The sequence below is a fragment of the Colobus angolensis genome, unplaced genomic scaffold (genome assembly GCF_000951035.1).
Source record: "Colobus angolensis palliatus isolate OR3802 unplaced genomic scaffold, Cang.pa_1.0 Scaffold48, whole genome shotgun sequence".
NCBI classification, from domain to species: domain Eukaryota; kingdom Metazoa; phylum Chordata; class Mammalia; order Primates; family Cercopithecidae; genus Colobus; species Colobus angolensis.
This window is the reverse complement of record NW_012118265.1, coordinates 6,147,012-6,163,862: the sequence shown is the minus strand read 5'-3', so window position 1 is coordinate 6,163,862 and position 16,851 is coordinate 6,147,012. Positions and strand designations below refer to the sequence as shown.

Sequence of the window (16,851 nt, the reverse complement as noted above, 5' to 3'; positions counted from 1 at the left end):
TTTCTTTAAATACGTTATTTTATTTTAATTACAAAATATTTTATACATTCAGAAAAAAATAAAAACAGCATGTCATCCAATAACCAAATTTAAGAGAAATTAACACTTCACCATATTTGCTTCAGATCTTTTTAAAAAAAGAAATTGTATGTTATACACGTTACAGATTTAGCTATAACTATTTCCGCTTCCTGATTTCCTAGAAGTATCCAGTGTCCTATAAACACTTTATATCATTCCTATGAATGTTATAGTAGCCAGTGCCTATGTATTTATGCATAGTAATTTGTTTTTTGTGTTTAAATTTACATATATTTATGTTACAAATCTGCAACTTCCTTATGTAAACAATATGCTACATTAGCCTTGTGGCCGCGGAGACGTGAAGCTCTCGAGGCTCCTCCCGCTCCGGGTCCGCGCTCTCCCTGGCTCTGCTCGCCCTCTGCCCCGCCCCGGCCCCGCGCCCGCCGTGGAGAAGACTGAGCTGATCCAGATGGCCAAGCTGGCCCAGCAGGCCGAGCGCTACGACGACATGGCCACCTGCATGAAGGCAGTGACCAAGCAGGGCGCCGAGCTGTCCAACGAGGAGCGCAATCTGCTCTCCGTGGCCTACAAGAACGTAGTCTGGGGCCGCAGGTCCGCCTGGAGGGTCATCTCGAGCATCCAGCAGAAGACCCACACCTCCCACAAGAAGTTGCAGCTGATAAAGGACTATCGGGAGAAAGTGGAGTCTGAGCTGAGATCCATCTGCACCACGGTCCTGGAATTGTTGGATAAATATTTAATAGCCAATGCAACTAATCCAGAGAGTAAGGTCTTCGATCTGAAAATGAAGGGTGATTACTTCCGGTACCCTGCTGAAGTTGCATGTGGTGATGATCGAAAACAAACCACAGATAATTCCCCAGGAGCTTACCAAGAGGCATTTGATATAAGCAAGAAAGAGATGCAACCCACACACCCAATCCGCCTGGGGCTTGCTCTTAACTTTTCTGTATTTCACTATGAGATTCTTAATAACCCAGAGCTTGCCTGCATGCTGGCTAAAACGGCTTTTGATGAGGCCATTGCTGAACTTGATACACTGAGTGAAGACTCATACAAAGACAGCACCCTCATCATGCAGTTGCTTAGAGACAACCTAACACTTTGGACATCAGACAGTGCAGGAGAAGAATGTTATGCGGCAGAAGGGGCTGCAAACTAAATCCATACAGGGTGTCATCCTTCTTTCCTTCAAGAAACCTTTTTACACATCTGCATTCCTCATTCCACTTGGATTCCGTATAGCAAAGACATCCATTCATGTGTATGGAATCAACTGTTTATAGTCTTTTCACACTGCAGCTTTGGGAAAACTTCATTCCTTGATTTGTGTTTGTCTTGGCCTTCCTGGTGTGCAGCACTGCTGTAGAAAAGTATTAATAGCTTCATTTCATAAAAACATAAATAATTCCCAAACACTTATGTAGAGGACTAAAAATGTATCTGGTATTTAAGTAATCTGAACCAGTTCTGCAAGTGACTGTGTTTTGTATTACTGTGAAGATAAGAAAATGTAGTTAATTACAATTTAAACAGTGTTCCACGCAACTTCTTAATTTCTACATTCCTTCCCTTACTCTTCAGGGATTTCCTTTCAATAAGTAACTTTTCCATGCTCTTAATGTATTCCTTTTTAGTAGGAATCCGGAGGTATTAGATTGAATGGAAAAGCACTTGCCATCTCTGGCTAGGGGTCACGAATTGAAATGGCTCCTATATCACATAAGGAGGTCTTGTATATCTGTGGCAACAGGGAGTTTCCTTATTCACTCTCTATTTGCTGCTGTTTAAGTTGCCAACCTCCCTTCCCAATAAAAATTCACTTACACCTCCTGCCTTTGTAGTTCTGGTATTCACTTTTCTATGTGATAGAAGGAGCATGTTGCTGCCAGAATACAAACATTGCTTTTGGCAAATTAAAGTACATGTCATTTCTTAATACACTAGAAAGGGGAAATAAAGTACACAAGTCCAAGTCTAAACCTTTAGTACTTTTCCATGCAGATTTGTTCACATGTGAGAGGGTGTCCAGTTTGTCTAGTGATTGTTATTTAGAGAGTTGGACCACTATTGTGTGTTGCTAATCATTGACTGTAGTCCCAAAAAAGCCTTGTGAAAATGTTATGCCCTATGTAACAGCAGAGTAACATAAAATAAAATTACATTCTATAAACCAAAAAAAAAATGCTACAAATCTGCAACTTCTTTTTTCACTTGATATTATATCTATCAGGCATCCATTTGATATATAAATATTTGATTATTTATTCTTTAACCAATACATTTTATTGGCATGCATTTAAAATTTTTCAAATGCCTATATTTTGACCATCAAGCTTTACAACTTTTAACAATTTAATTCCAATTTTGTTGAGAGTTTCTTGGTGGCCAATGCATGTTTGTTTTTTAAAATATTTTGTGCTTGGGAATAATGTGTTCTCTGTTTCATACACATTTTGTGTATGGCTATTATATGAAGCTTATAAATTGTATGGTTCAAATTCTCTATCTTGAAACCAAATTTTTGTCTGCTTAAGCAACTAATTTTTAAAATTATATGAAGTAGCTAAAAATATTTCTCTATGGTTGCATATCTATCCATTTCTATTTATAATTTTTACTGCATGTATATTATAGTATATTGCTAGGGTCATATAGCATCAAAATCATTTCTTCCTTTTATCATGTAATGTCCTCTAATCCATAATAATGTATTGAATTTAAAATATATTTTTTGTAATCTTTTGTAATTTTGTTATTACTATCTTTTATAAACAAGGAATAGCTGAATTTTATAGTTTTAACCAAAGTGAGAATTTGCTTTACCCTGTGATTTTATCTGTTTGTGTTTATGATGGTTCCTTGTAGTAGATGCATTACTCTCATATTATTGTGTGCCATTTAACAATGTTTTTCCTTTTTCATTATTTTTTTCTCCATTTTATTAGATCGATCAGTATCCTTAATTCTATTTTTATTCCTTAATGTTTTAAAAATACACACACTTCTATTCACAATAGCAAAGACATGGAATCAACCTAAAGGCCCATCAATGGTAGAATGGATAAAGAAAATGTGGTACATGTACACCATGGAACACTATGCAACCATGAAAAAGAATGAGATCATATCCTTTGCAAGAACATGGATGGAGCTGCAGGCCATTATCCTTAGCAAACTAAGCAGTAACAGAAGACCAAATACTACATGTTCTCACTTATAAGTGGGAACTAAATGATGAAAACATATGGCCACATACATGGGAACAATAGATCCTGGGGACAACCAGAGGGTGGAGGGTGGGAGGAGGGAGAAGATCAAGAAAAATAACTAATAAGTACTAGGGTTAATACCTGGATGATGAAATAATCTGTATAACAAACCCTCATGACACGAGTTTACCTATGTAACAAACCCACTCATGTAACCCTGAATTTACAAGTGAAAAAAATACATATACTGTAACTGAAAAGCTTTAAGTTAAATCAACAATACTATTCACCTAATGAATAACAATGAGAACTTTTATTTACTTTGATTCTTATTATAGCATTTTCCATTGTTCATATTGATCATGTATCATCATGCAGAGTGGGAGTTAACACTGTAACTGAAAAGAAATATAAAGGTGTTATGCAGAGACGAACAGAGGTACAGAAAGGGGACAAAATCCTGATGGTATTTCAGTTGTTTGCTCTAGCTAATTCCTCAGGTTTGGTAGAATTCTCTTCCTTGGGCTCTATAAAAAATAGAATCACATAATAATTCCTGCTCTTTGATTAAATTAGTATGAGTAGAATCTATGTCCCTTGAATAAAATTAGATTTTTGTCACTTTTAAACTAAAACAGAGAGCAAAAGAAAAATAACAGCAAGTAATTAGGTGAAGTTAGAGATAGCACATCTATACAAAATAAATACTTGGATACCATGTACAATTCCTAGAGATGGTCCACAATTTGACTGTAATATTTCTAGATGCTTGAGTAAAGAGTAAAGTAAGACCATCTGAAAGATATGTTAGTGTCCATAACATAAAATGTGTTAGTTGCTAAAAAAAAATCAGGTTATCCAGTTACTATCACCTGGGGAAAAAATGTTCTACAGCTAGTCATAAAGCAACTACCATGTCATGTGGAAAACTCTGTGATAAAAAATAATCCCAATAAATATCTGAGTTATGACTTCGATTATCCTTGTGTTAAGTCAATGTGGTACATTTGTTAGTATGATTTGAACCAAGATAAAGTTGGGACTAATTAGAGGTATAAGTCATTTGTTCTCATAATACAGTTTCTGTTAAATTCGAATGGAAGAGCACTCAAAGTTCTAATAGTAAAAACTCTAATAGCGTATTTATGAAGCTAATAAACAAACACCATTGGAAACTGAGTTCTAGCAATAAAAACGGACATGCTTGGCTGGGCACAGTGGCTCATGCCTGTAATCCTAGCTACTCAGGAGGCTGAGGCAGGAGAATCACTTGAACCCAGTAGGTGGAGGTTGCAGTGAGTCGACATCCTGCCACTGAAGCCTTGGTGACAGAGCAACACTGTCTCAAATGTGTATATATATATCTTTAACATATCAATTGTCTACTTATCCTCTATGTATGATGTATCTCTCTATGGCAGAAGACTGTAGAGAATAAAATGCATTAATTAAATTTAAAATTAAAGAATATTTTAAAAATACTAATTTCAATAAAAATACTAGAATATATGTGAAAAAGTTCAGAGAAAAATTTACAGCTAACATCTAATAGATCAGGAAAGAATGAGATTAATTTAGGTCCAACTTTAATATTATTTAAATGTTTTCTGAGCAAAGGAAAAAAAAAACTTTTAGATTTTTAGAAAAAGCCAGCAAAATATTTATTTGAAACCTTAACAAAAATAGCATTAACAATGGAAGAGTATAGACCAATTTCAGATACGGAATCAAATATAACAAATAAAGCATTAGCTTATTAAAATATATTACATAAGTGGAATTTGTCTAGGAGTGCAAAGATGATTCATTTCCAAGAAATCTATTATTATAACTCATCATACTAGATTAAAAAGTGAAATAATAATATCCAAAGATACTGAAAATCAGCAAAATTCTGTGTTTTGAAGAAAACTGTTAACATGAGATGAGGAGATATAAATAACTTCTATGCATATATTAATAAGAATATATATGTGTGTGTATATATGTACTTATGTATGTGTGTATATATATATACACACATATATGAAGAGATACACATTCATCTATCTATCTATCTATTTATCTACCTATATCTATCTATCTAATCTATTTATCTATCTATCTAATGAGTTATGGTAAACGCCAATCCAAATGCAAGAATCATACTTAAGAGCTACAAACTAAAAACATTCCTTTTAAATTCAGAAATAATGGAAAGATTGCATCATTGCAGCTATCTTTCTTATCTATATAAGTTTAAGGGGTATAAGTGCAGTTTTGTTATGTGGATATACTGGGAGGTAGTGAAGTCTGGGCTTTTAGTTTAATCATCACCTGAATAATGCATATTGTATCCATTAAGTAATTTCTCATCCTTCACCCCCTCCCACTCTCTCCTCCTCCTGAGCCTCCAATGTCTATTATTCCACACTGTATGTCCGTGTGTACACATCATTTAGCTTCCATTTATAAGTGGGAGCATATGGTATTTGGCTTTCTGTTTCTGAGCTGTTTCATTTAAGATAATGGTAATCAGTTCCATCCATCTTGCTTCAAAATACATGATTGCTTTCTTTCTTATGACTGAATAGTATTCCATTATAGAAAGATAGAAAATAGATGATTGATAGATAGATAGATAGATACCACATTTTTTTAATCCAACTATCTACTGATACTTAGTTGATTCCATATCTTTGATATTGTGAATAGTGCTGTAATAAACATACAACTGCAAGTATCTTTTTGATATAATTATTTATTTTATTTTGAGTAGATACCCAGTAGTGGGACTTTTGGATCAAATGGTAGTTCTATTTTTAGTTCTTTGAGAAATATCCATACAGTTTTCCAGAGAGGCTGTACTAATTTACATTCCCACCAACAGTGTATAAGGGTTCCCTTGCATTCATGCCAACACCTGTTGTTTTTTTAACTTTTTAATAATCACCCTTCTGGCAGGTATAAGATGACATCTCCCTGTGGTTTTAGTTTACATTTCTCTGATGATAGCGATGTTGAGCATTTTTTATGTTAGTTGATCATTTGTATGTCTTCTTTTGAAAAATGTCTATTCGTGTCCTTTGCCCACTTTTTAATGGGATTATTTGTTTTGTTGCTGTTGTCATTTGAGTTCCTTGAAAATTCTGGATATCAGTCACCAGTCAGATGCACAGTTTCCAAATGTTTTCTCCCATGATGCAGGTTGCTGTTCACATTGCTGATTACTTATTTGGATGTGTAGAAACTTTCTAGTTTAATTACATCCTATTTGTCTATTTTTGTTTTCATTACTTATGCTTTTGAGGTCTTAATCATGAATTCATTGTCTAGACCAATGTCCACAAGGGTATTCCTTAGGTTTTCCTTAGGTATTTTAAGAGTTTCAGGTCTTACATTTAAGTCTTTAATCTATTTTGAGTTGACTTTTGTATATTGTGAGAGATATGGGTCCAGTTTTATTCTTCTGCATATGACAATCCAATTTTCCCAGCACCATTTATTGAAAAAGGCATCCTTTCCTCGGTGGATATTTTTGTCACCTTTGTGAAATATCAGCTGTAGATACGTGGCTTTATTTCTGGGTTTTCTATTTTGTACCATTGATTAGGTATCTATTTTATGCTACTGGTTTTTGTACATTGATTTCATATCCTGAAACTTTGTTAAATTCATGTATCAAATCTAAGACTTTTTGGAGGAGTCTTTAGTGTTTTCTAGATCATATTGCTAGTGAACAGAAATAATTTCACTTCCTCTTTTCCAGTTTGGATGCTTTTCATTTCTTTCTCTTTCCTGGTTGCTTTGGCCATGTTGCTTTGATTACTATAGCCATGTAGTATAATTTGAGTTTACATAATGTAATGCCTCTAGCTTTGTTCTTTTTACTTAGAATAACTTTGACTATTTGGGCTCTTTTCTGGTTCCATATGAATTTTAGATTTTTTTCTAATTCTGTGAAAAATAATGTTGGTATTTTGATAGAGATTGCATTGAAGCTGTATATTGCTTTGGGCAGTATGGTCATTTTAACAATATTCTTCCAATCTGTGAAGATGGGATGTTTTTCCATTTCTTTGTGTCATCTACAATTTATTTTGTCAGTGTTTTGTAGTTTTCCTTGCAAATATATTTCACCTCTCTGGTTAAATAAATTCCAGATATTTTATTTTATTTTTGTAGCTATTGTAAATGGGCTCGCCTTCTTGATTTGGTTCTGAGTTTGATTGTTCTTAGTGTATAGGAATGCTACTGGTTTTTGTACATTGATTTCGCATCCTGAAACTTTGTTAAATTCAATTATCAAATCTAAGAGTTTTTGGAGGATCTTTAGGGTTTCTAGATCATACTGCTAGTGAACGGAAATAATTTGACTTCCTCTTTTCCAATTCAGATACTTTTTATTTCTTTCTCTTTCCTGTTTGCTTTGGCTAGGACTTCCAGTACTATGTTGATAGGAGAGGTGAAAATAGGCATCCCTTGTCTTGTTCCTATCCTTAGGGGGATTGCTTTAAACATTTTTCCCCATTCATTATGATGTTGGTGTGAGCTTGTCATATATGGCCTTTATTATTTTGAGCTATGTACCTTCTATGCCTAGTTTGTTGAGGATTTTTATCATGAAGGGATGCTGAATTTTATCAAATGTTATTTCTGAATCTATTGAGATGATCATGTGGTTTTACTCTAAATTCGTTTATGATGAATCACATGTATTGATCTGCATATGTTGAACCATCTTTTCATCCTTGGAATCAAACCCACATGATTATAGTGTATTATCTTTTTGATGCACTCTTGGATTCAGTTTGGTAACATTTTGCTGAAGATTTTTGCATCTATGTTCATCAGGGATATTGATCTATAGTTTTATTTTTTCCTTGTGTCCTTGTCTGTCTTTGTTATCAGGGTGATACTGCCTTATAGAATGAGTTAGGGAGGATTCCCTTCTCCTCAATATTTTGGAACAGTTTCAACAAGTTTGGTACTAGTTCTCTGATGTTTGATGGAATTTGTGCATTGTCCTGGGAATTTTTGGTTTTTTTGGAAGATTTTTTATTACTGATTCAATCTCACTACTCTTTCTTGGTGTGCTCAGGATTTTAATTTTTTTCTGGCTCAACTTGGGAATAGGTATTTATGTATTTCTTCTGTGTTTTTTAGTTTGTGAGTGTATAATTGTCCATAGTAGTTTCATGATCTTTTGTATTTCTATTGTATCAGTCATAATGTCTCCTTCATTTCTCATAATGTTTGTTCAAATCTCCTGTCTCATTTTATTTTGGTTAGTCTAGCAAACAGTTTATCAATTTTGTTTATCTTTTTAAATAATCATCTTTTCATTTTATTGGTCCTTTGGATTTTTCTGTCTCAGTTTCATTTATTCATTTAGTTCTGCTATGATCTTTATTATGCCTTTTCTTCCACTCGCTTTGGTTTTGGTTTCTTCTTGTTTTTATAGTTCCCTGAAGTGCAACCTTATGTTGTTAACTTGTGTTCTTTTTTTTTTTTTTTTTATGTAGGCTTTTAATGCTATAAGCTTCCCTTTTTGCACAGTTTTTGCTATATCCGAGAGGTTTTGGTATATTTTGTCTACATTTTCAATTCATTTCAACAATTTTTAAAATAGCCATCTTAATTTCTTCATTGATTCAAAGATCCCTCAAGGGTATGTTATTTAATTTCTACACATGTGTATAGTTTAAAGAGCTCCTCTTGATATTGATTTCTAGTTTCATTCTGCTGTGGTCTGAAAATACACTTGATAAAATTTTGTATTTAAAAATTTATCAAGACTTGTTTTTTGGCCTAACATATGGTCAGTGTATGTTGGAGAATGTTTCATGTGCTAATGAAAATAATGTACATTCTGTGGTTGTTGGATAGAAAGTTCTGTACATGTGTGTTAGGTCCATTTAGTCTAAAGTCAAATTTAAGGTCAGGCGTGGTGGCACACACCTGTAATCCCAACACTTTCAGAGGCCGAGGCAGGTGGATGGCTGGAGCCCAGAAATTCGAGACCAGCCTGGGCAACAAGCCAAAATCCTCCGTCAAAAATTAGCAGGGCGTGGTGGCAGGCGCATATAATCCCAGCTACTTGCGGGGCTGAGGAAAGAGAATCGATTGAATCTGGGAGGTGGAAGTTGCAGTGAGCTGAGATTGTGCCACTGCACTCCAGCCTGGGTGACAAAGTGAGACTCCATCTCAAAAAAAAAAAAAAAGTCAAATTTAAGTTTTAAATTGTGTTTGTTAATTTTCTGCCTTGATGATTTATCTAATGCTGTGAGTAGGGTGTTGAAGTCTCCCACTATTATTGTGTTGTTGTCTATCTCTTTCGTTAAGTTAGTAATATTAGTTTTATGAATCTGGGTGCCTTGGTATTGAGTGCATATATATTTGAGAGTGTTATATCCTCTTGTTGAATTGATCCCTTTATCATTATATAATCATCTTTGTCTTTGTTTTTTACTTTCTTTGACTTAAGGTCTGTTTTATCTGATGTAAGTATAGCTACCCCTGCTTGTTTTTTGTTTCCATTTGCATGAAATATTTTTTGTCCATTTATTTACCATCAAGGTGAATTTCTTATAAGCAATATGCAGTTGGTTTCATAAGGTGAATTTCATAAGGTGAACTTCAGATTTCATAAGATGAATTTCAAATTTCATAAGATGAATTTCTTATAAGCAGTATGCAGTTGGTTTACTTTTAAAAAATTCATTATTCTAGTCTATATCATTTAAGTATATCATTTAATTCATTTACATACAACGTTATATTGATATTTGAGATTGTGTTTCTGGTTATAATGTTCATTGTTATATAGTTGTTTTGTGGATTCTTTGGTTTATTTCTTCCCCCTACGACTTTGTGGTTTGCTGGAGTTCTGTGATGTTGTCATTTGATTTCTTTCTCTTCTTCCTTTGTGTATAAGACCTGTGAGTTTTTGACTTTCATGTGTTTTTATAATGGTAAATATTGACATTTCGTTTTTGTGTTTAGAACTCTTTTGAGCATTTTTTGCAAGTTTGGTATAGTGGTGACAAATTCCCTCAGCATTTCCCCATGTAGGAAAGACTATTTAAACTTCATTTGTGAATCTTATTCTGCCAGGATAAAAAATTTGTTGTTTACAATTTTTTTTTTCTTTAAGCACTCTGAAAATAGTATCCCAGTCTCTTCTGGTTTGTAAGGTTTATTTCTGCTGAGAAGTCCACTGTTAGACTGATGAGGTCTCCTTTGTAGGTAACTAGATGCATTTCTCTTGCTGATTTTAGGATTTTTTCCTTCACATTGACTTTAGTCAGTCTGATGACTTTATGGTATGATGAACTTTGTCTTGCAATGTATTTTCTAGTGTTTATTGGGCCTCTTGTGTCTAGATGTCTAAATCTCTTGCAAGACTGGGGAAGTACTGGGTGTGGTGGCTCATGCCTGTAATCCCAGGGCTGAGACAGGGAGATTGCTTGAGCTTAGGAGTTAGAAACCAGCCTGGGCAACATGGAAAAACCCCATTTCTACAAAAATGTGAAAAATAGAAAAACAGCTGGGCATGGTGGGGTGCACCTATTGTCCCAGCTACTCAGGAGGCTGACGTGAGAGGATCATCTGAGCCCAAGGATGTTGAGGCTGCAGTGAGTCATGATCATGCCATTGCACTCCAGCATGGGGAACAGAGTGAGACCCTGTCACAAAAAACAACAACAAAAAAACCTAAAAACAGAAACGACCAGGGACGTTTTCACCAATTATTTCCTAAAATAGATTTTCCAAATTTGTTGCTTTTTTCTTCTCCCTTGGGAATACCAATGAATTTAAGTTTGGTTGCTTTATGTACTACTATATTTCTCGAAGGCTTTGTTCATTCTTTTCTATTCTTTTCTCTTTAGTTTTGTCTGACTGGATCAGTTCAAAAGATCTATGTTCCAGTTGTGAGATTCTTTCTTCTGCTTGGTTTAGTTAATTGTCGAAGCTTGCAACTGTATTTTGTAATTCTTTCTTTGAATTTTTAATTTCCAGGAGCAAGAGTTCTGTTTTTTTTTTTTTTTTAATCAGTCTCCTTGGTCAATTTCTTGATCATATCCTGAATTCCCTTTCTGATTTCTTTTCATTGGGTTTCACATTTCTTTTTATTGGTTTTCGGCTTTCTCTGCATCTCATTGAGCTTCTTTAAAATCAATATTTTAATTTATTTAGCTGGCATTTTAAAATGTTTATTTTAGATAGGACCCATTGTTACAGAGTTAACATGTTCTTTTGGGGATGTCGTAGCATCCTGCTTATTCGTATTTCCAATATTATTATGCTGATTTTTTGGCATCTGAAGAATCATTCTCTTCTTATTGTTTTTGAATTTACTTTCATTGGTGTGGGACATTTTTTCTTGAAGGTGTGATTGTGATGTATGCTAAGTTGGGTCATATGGATTTACTTCTGTTTATATTCAGTAGTATAGACTTTGTATGATTTCCCTGGATATAAATAGCCTTAGTGTGGTATCTTTCTCAAATGCCAGTTGTGGTATTGAGGTACTGGACAGGTTGGCATGCTCAAGGTCTCCTGAATAGCAGGAGTGGCATGGCCAGTGGTGGTAGCAGAGATCACATGAAGCTTGTCTCCTTCTTGAGCACTGTGCACTTACTTGCGTTAGCAGATGTTGTAATGGGCTATGCAGATCAACCTCCAGGCCAGCAAGTGGTGCTTACAAGTGACAGTCAAATGCAGTGATGACAGTAGGGTTTATACTTGACCTTCGTTAATGAGGAGAAGTACTCTGATGTCCCAGGCAATGGATTGGGCCCTAAAACACTCCATAGTCCTGGTCCTGTGCTCTGCCCCCAAGGGAGTTGGGGAGAGAACCGAGGCAGAGCTAGGCCAGGCAAGCCTGTATTTGGGTCCCTTGGTGGCGGATGCAAGCCCCAGCCCCAACAGCGGATGGGGGCAGTCCATGGTCCCTGGAAAAATGCCCCAGCAAGAAGTGGAACAACTGCTGTCATGCCAAAGACCTAGCACAGGCAAAGAGGGCAGCTAGAGCTCTACAGCCTAGCAAGTGGTAGTGAGACCCACTTTATTCCCATGCCTCCAGCCTTGTAAGTCTCTCTCCCATGACTTGACACTGGCAGCAAGTTGAGGTAGTTAGCCAAGTAACATAAATAACATAAACCCTCAGACCATGAATCCACACCAGGCTGCAAAACACACAGCCAGGTCAAAACCACACCTCTCAGGGTAAACCCTTCCCAGTCCAGTCTCATTAAGAAACTCCAGTGCCCAAGGCTGGAGCCCATGCCACAATCACCCTTCAGTTCTGGACATGGAGTTTCCTCCCCTGCTTGAGCCCAGATTGCAAATGCCTAGCCCGAGACTCTCATAACAAGTAATGGCTACCTATGCTAGTTGGCAGGTTCCCAAGTGAGCTAGGATCAGAAATGGCATCCTTTTATCAGTGCCTAGTCTGGGAGCATGCATAGGATACTTCCCAGTGCTGTTCCTTTTCACAGTCTCCTGACCGCTCTCCAAGTCAGATACAGGGCGTAAAAGGGTCAGGGAGCTCCTCCATGGCCTGGATTCCCTGGTTCTTCAGTGAGAATGTGTATCACAGAGACAATTACTCCCTGTATCATGCATTGATGATTCACTCACAATTTTCTGCCAGACCCCGCCAGATGAGCTGCTCCCTGCTTTCCTTTTCTCGGTATCTGAAGTTTTCTTTCCCCTTCATGTTGAACGGCTATGTTTTTTCTTGGATAAAAGTTCGCAGTGTAGGTCAGGGAGGGCAAGATGGCTGACTAGATGCAGTCAGGTGAAACAACTCTCACCAAGGGATCGAGACGACTGGCATGATCCTAACAGATCTTTAGAAGGAAGGCACTGAGAGTGGGTGGAGGGAAGACACAGAAGCTGTGCTGAAGTGGGAGAAAGCTGGGGACTCTGCATGGGGCTACCATGCACCAGGACTTGTTTCTGACCCACAGCAGCTCCAGGGAAATGAGTAAGTTGAACTGGCAAGGAGCAAGTTACTCTTGCCATTGGCCTCTGAAACCCCTGCAGGAGGAAATCCCTTGAGCACCACAGATACTGGAGTTGTCAGGAAGAGTTGCTTGGAGAAGAGGTAGGGGCAGCAAGCCAGATGATGTGGAGCCAGAAGATTTGGTGTGGGAGCATCTACAGTGGGGCATGGTCAGGGATGGCCATCTCCCTAGGCTCAGCTTGCTCCCAAAAGAGACTTCAGCCCTAGAAGAACGGTTTGACCTGAATTCTGCAGAGCAGTCTTGCCCATCAGACAGGGTGGTCCCACCTGAGCACCCCTTGGTCTGCTGGCCTTTCATGAGTGCAGGGGACAGTCTCGCCATACCTGCTTGCAGGGGAGTCTCAGGTGCCCTGAGGCCCGCACCATAGCTTCTGCACTGGCAGAACATGATTGACCTGTGGAGAGCTCTGTGGCTTGTAGGCCCCTACAGCCACTCACCAGTCCCCATGCTCCCTCCCTATACTGCAGCTTCCCTTGGGCCCATGGAACTCCCCACATTGCTTTGCTGGCATGTGTTTGTGAAAGGAGGTTTTGCTTTCCTTGCTTTGCTAGAGCACAGGAGTGCAATCTGCCCCCATTCCCCCTCCAATTTGTCAGCTGCCATTGCAGATATAGTCTTGGCATGCACTGATCCAGCCAGCATCACTCCCACCAGTGCCCCATCCTTGCATTAACACTGTGCAGAGAACTGCAGATCCTCCCCTATCCTGAGTGACCACTCCTGCTTGTGGAGCACAGAGAAGGCACCCAGACCTGTGCCTGCCAGCACCTTACTCCCAAGCTACCACCATCTCCAGAATGACTATGCACAGTTGCCAACAGCCAATCCCCATCGGTGCATTGCCTCCACCACTGTGGTGAACGCCTGCAGGGAGGCAGACACCCCGGCACCTACAAGCACTCTGCCATAGCTGACACTACAAGGATGGATCCCACTGTCACTACACTATGAAATGCTTTGGTTGATACCACCCATCAGAGTATAAGAACCAGGGTTCCAGGAGCACCTAGCCACCCCCAACACTGTGGATTCCTAACCTCAAGAAGCCAGAGAACAAAGTCAGGGCCCAGTACAAGTCCCCCAGAGCTACAGCATGCAATCTAGGAGTTGGGAGCTGAGTGTTGCCCCGCTAAAATCTCCCAGAAATGAAGTCAGTCAGAGTCTGATTATACCACAATCAGACTCCGAAGGTCATTAAATAAGATAAAAGAATAAAAATCCTGAAGTCAGCAACCTCAAAGATTGAAGGCAGATAAGCCCACGAAGATGAGAAAGAATTAGTACAAGCACCCTGACAATTCAAAAGGCCACAGTGCCTCCTTTCCTCCAAATGACTGCATCACCTCTCCAGCTAAGGTTCTGAACAGGGCTGAGATGGCTGAAATGACAGAAATAGAATTCAGAATAAGGATAGGGATGAAGATCATTGAGATGTACGAGTACCCAATGTAGATACCCAATCCAAGAAAGCTAAAAATCATGATAAAATAACGCAGGAACTGAGAGACAAGATGGCTATATTGGAAAGAACATAAGTGACCTGACAAGAGCTTAAAAACACACCACAAGAGTTTCATAATGAAATCGTAATTATTGATAGCAGAATAGATCAAGCAGAGGAAAGAATCTCAGAGCTTAAAGCTTGGCTTTCTGAAACAAGACAGTCAGATAAGAACAGAGAAAAAAATAAGAAGGACTGGACAAAACCTCCAAGCAGTATGGGATTATGTAAAGAGACAAAATCTATGACTCATTGTTGTCCCTGAAAGAGATGGGGAGAATGGAACCAATTTGGAAAACATATATCAGGATATCATCCCTGAGAACTTTCCCAACCTACCTATAGAGGCCAACATTCAAATGCAGGAAATGCAGATAACCTCAGTAAGATGCTTCACAAGAATATCATCCCCAAGACACATAATCATCAGATTCTCCAAGACTGAAACGAAAAAAAAAATGTTAAAAGCAGCTAGAGAGAAGGATCAGGTTACCTGCAAAGGGAAGCCCATCAGACTAATAAGTGAACCACTTAGCAGAAACCCTACCAGCCAGAAGAGATTGAAGGCCAATATTCAGAATCCTTAAGGAAAAGAAATTGCAACCCAGAATTTCATTTCTGGCCAAACTAAGCTTCATAAGTAAGGAAAAATAAGATCCTTTTCAGACAAGCAAATACTAAGGGAATTCACTACCACCTGACCTGCCTTACAAGAGCTTCTGAAAGAAACACTAAATACAGAAGGAAAAGATGTACCAGCCACTACCATAACACACTGAAATTCACAGACCAGTGACACTATGAAGCAATCACATATACAAGTCTGCAAAATAATCTGCTAACATCATGATGACAGGATCAAACTCACATATATCAATACTAACCTTGAGTGTAAATGGGTTAAATGCCCCAACTAAAAGACACAGAGTGGAAAGTTGGATAATGAAGACCCATTGGTATGCTGTCTTCAAGAGATTCATCTCACATGCAGTGACCCACATAGGCTCAAAATAAAGGGATGGAGAAAAATCTACCAGGCAAATGGATACTAAAAAAAAAGCAGAGGTTGCAATCCTAGTTTCAAACAAAATAGACTTTAAACCAAAAAGATCAAATAAGGCAAAGGGCATTGCATAATGGTAAAGGATTCAATTCAACAAGATGATCTATCTTAAATAGATATTCATCCAACACAGGAGCACCCAAATTCATAAAGAAAGTTCTTAGAGACCTTCAAAGAGATTCGGAGTCCCACATAATGGTAGTGGAAGACTTTAGCACCCCACTGACAATATTAGACAGATTATCAAGACAGAAAATTAGGAAAGATATTCAGTACCTAAACTCGGCACTGGATCAAGTGGACCTGACAGACATCTACAGTACTTGCCACCCAAAAACAATAGGATATACATTTTTTCCCATCACCACAAGGCACATATCCTTAAATACATCCCTGAAAAGAAATACGCAGCCTAATTATAATATGGATTCATTGATCTTTTGAATGGTTTTTCATGTATCACGTAATCAGAAGCAAAACACTCCTCAGAAAATACAAAATAACTGAAATATAACAAATAATCTCATGGGCCACAGTACAATGAAATTAGAAATCAAGAGTAAGAAATTCACTCAAAACCATACAATTACATGGAAATTGAATCCTGCTCCTGAATGACTTTCAGATAAATAATGAAATTAAGGCACAAGTCAAGAAGTTCTTTGAAACTAACGAGAAAAAAGATATAGTATACCAGAATCTCTGGGACACAGTTAAGGAAGTGTTCAGAGGGAAATTCACAGCAATAATGCCCACATTAAACAGTTAGAAAGATCGCAAACTAACAGTGTAAAACTGCAACTGAAAGAAATTTAGAGAAACAGGAACAAATCAACTCCAAAGCTAGCAGAAAATGAGAAACAACCAAAATCAGAGCTGAACTGAAGGAGATTCAAAAGATGAATGAATCCATATTATAACTAGGCTGTATATTTCTGTTCAGGGATTTTTCCACCTTCAGGGTTGGATATAGTTTAGTTACTATTACCATAGTCAACCTGTAGTTTTACATATACA

The 16,851-nt window shown here is 37.5% G+C and overlaps 1 pseudogene across 1 annotated transcript; it reads left to right on the top strand.

The window, feature by feature from the left end:
- The first annotated feature begins 370 nt into the window (after positions 1-370).
- On the top strand, positions 371-2,224 carry LOC105523927 (annotated as a pseudogene). The gene has a single exon (XR_001003669.1). The product of XR_001003669.1 is annotated as a 14-3-3 protein theta pseudogene (transcript).
- The last annotated feature ends 14,627 nt before the right edge of the window (positions 2,225-16,851 follow it).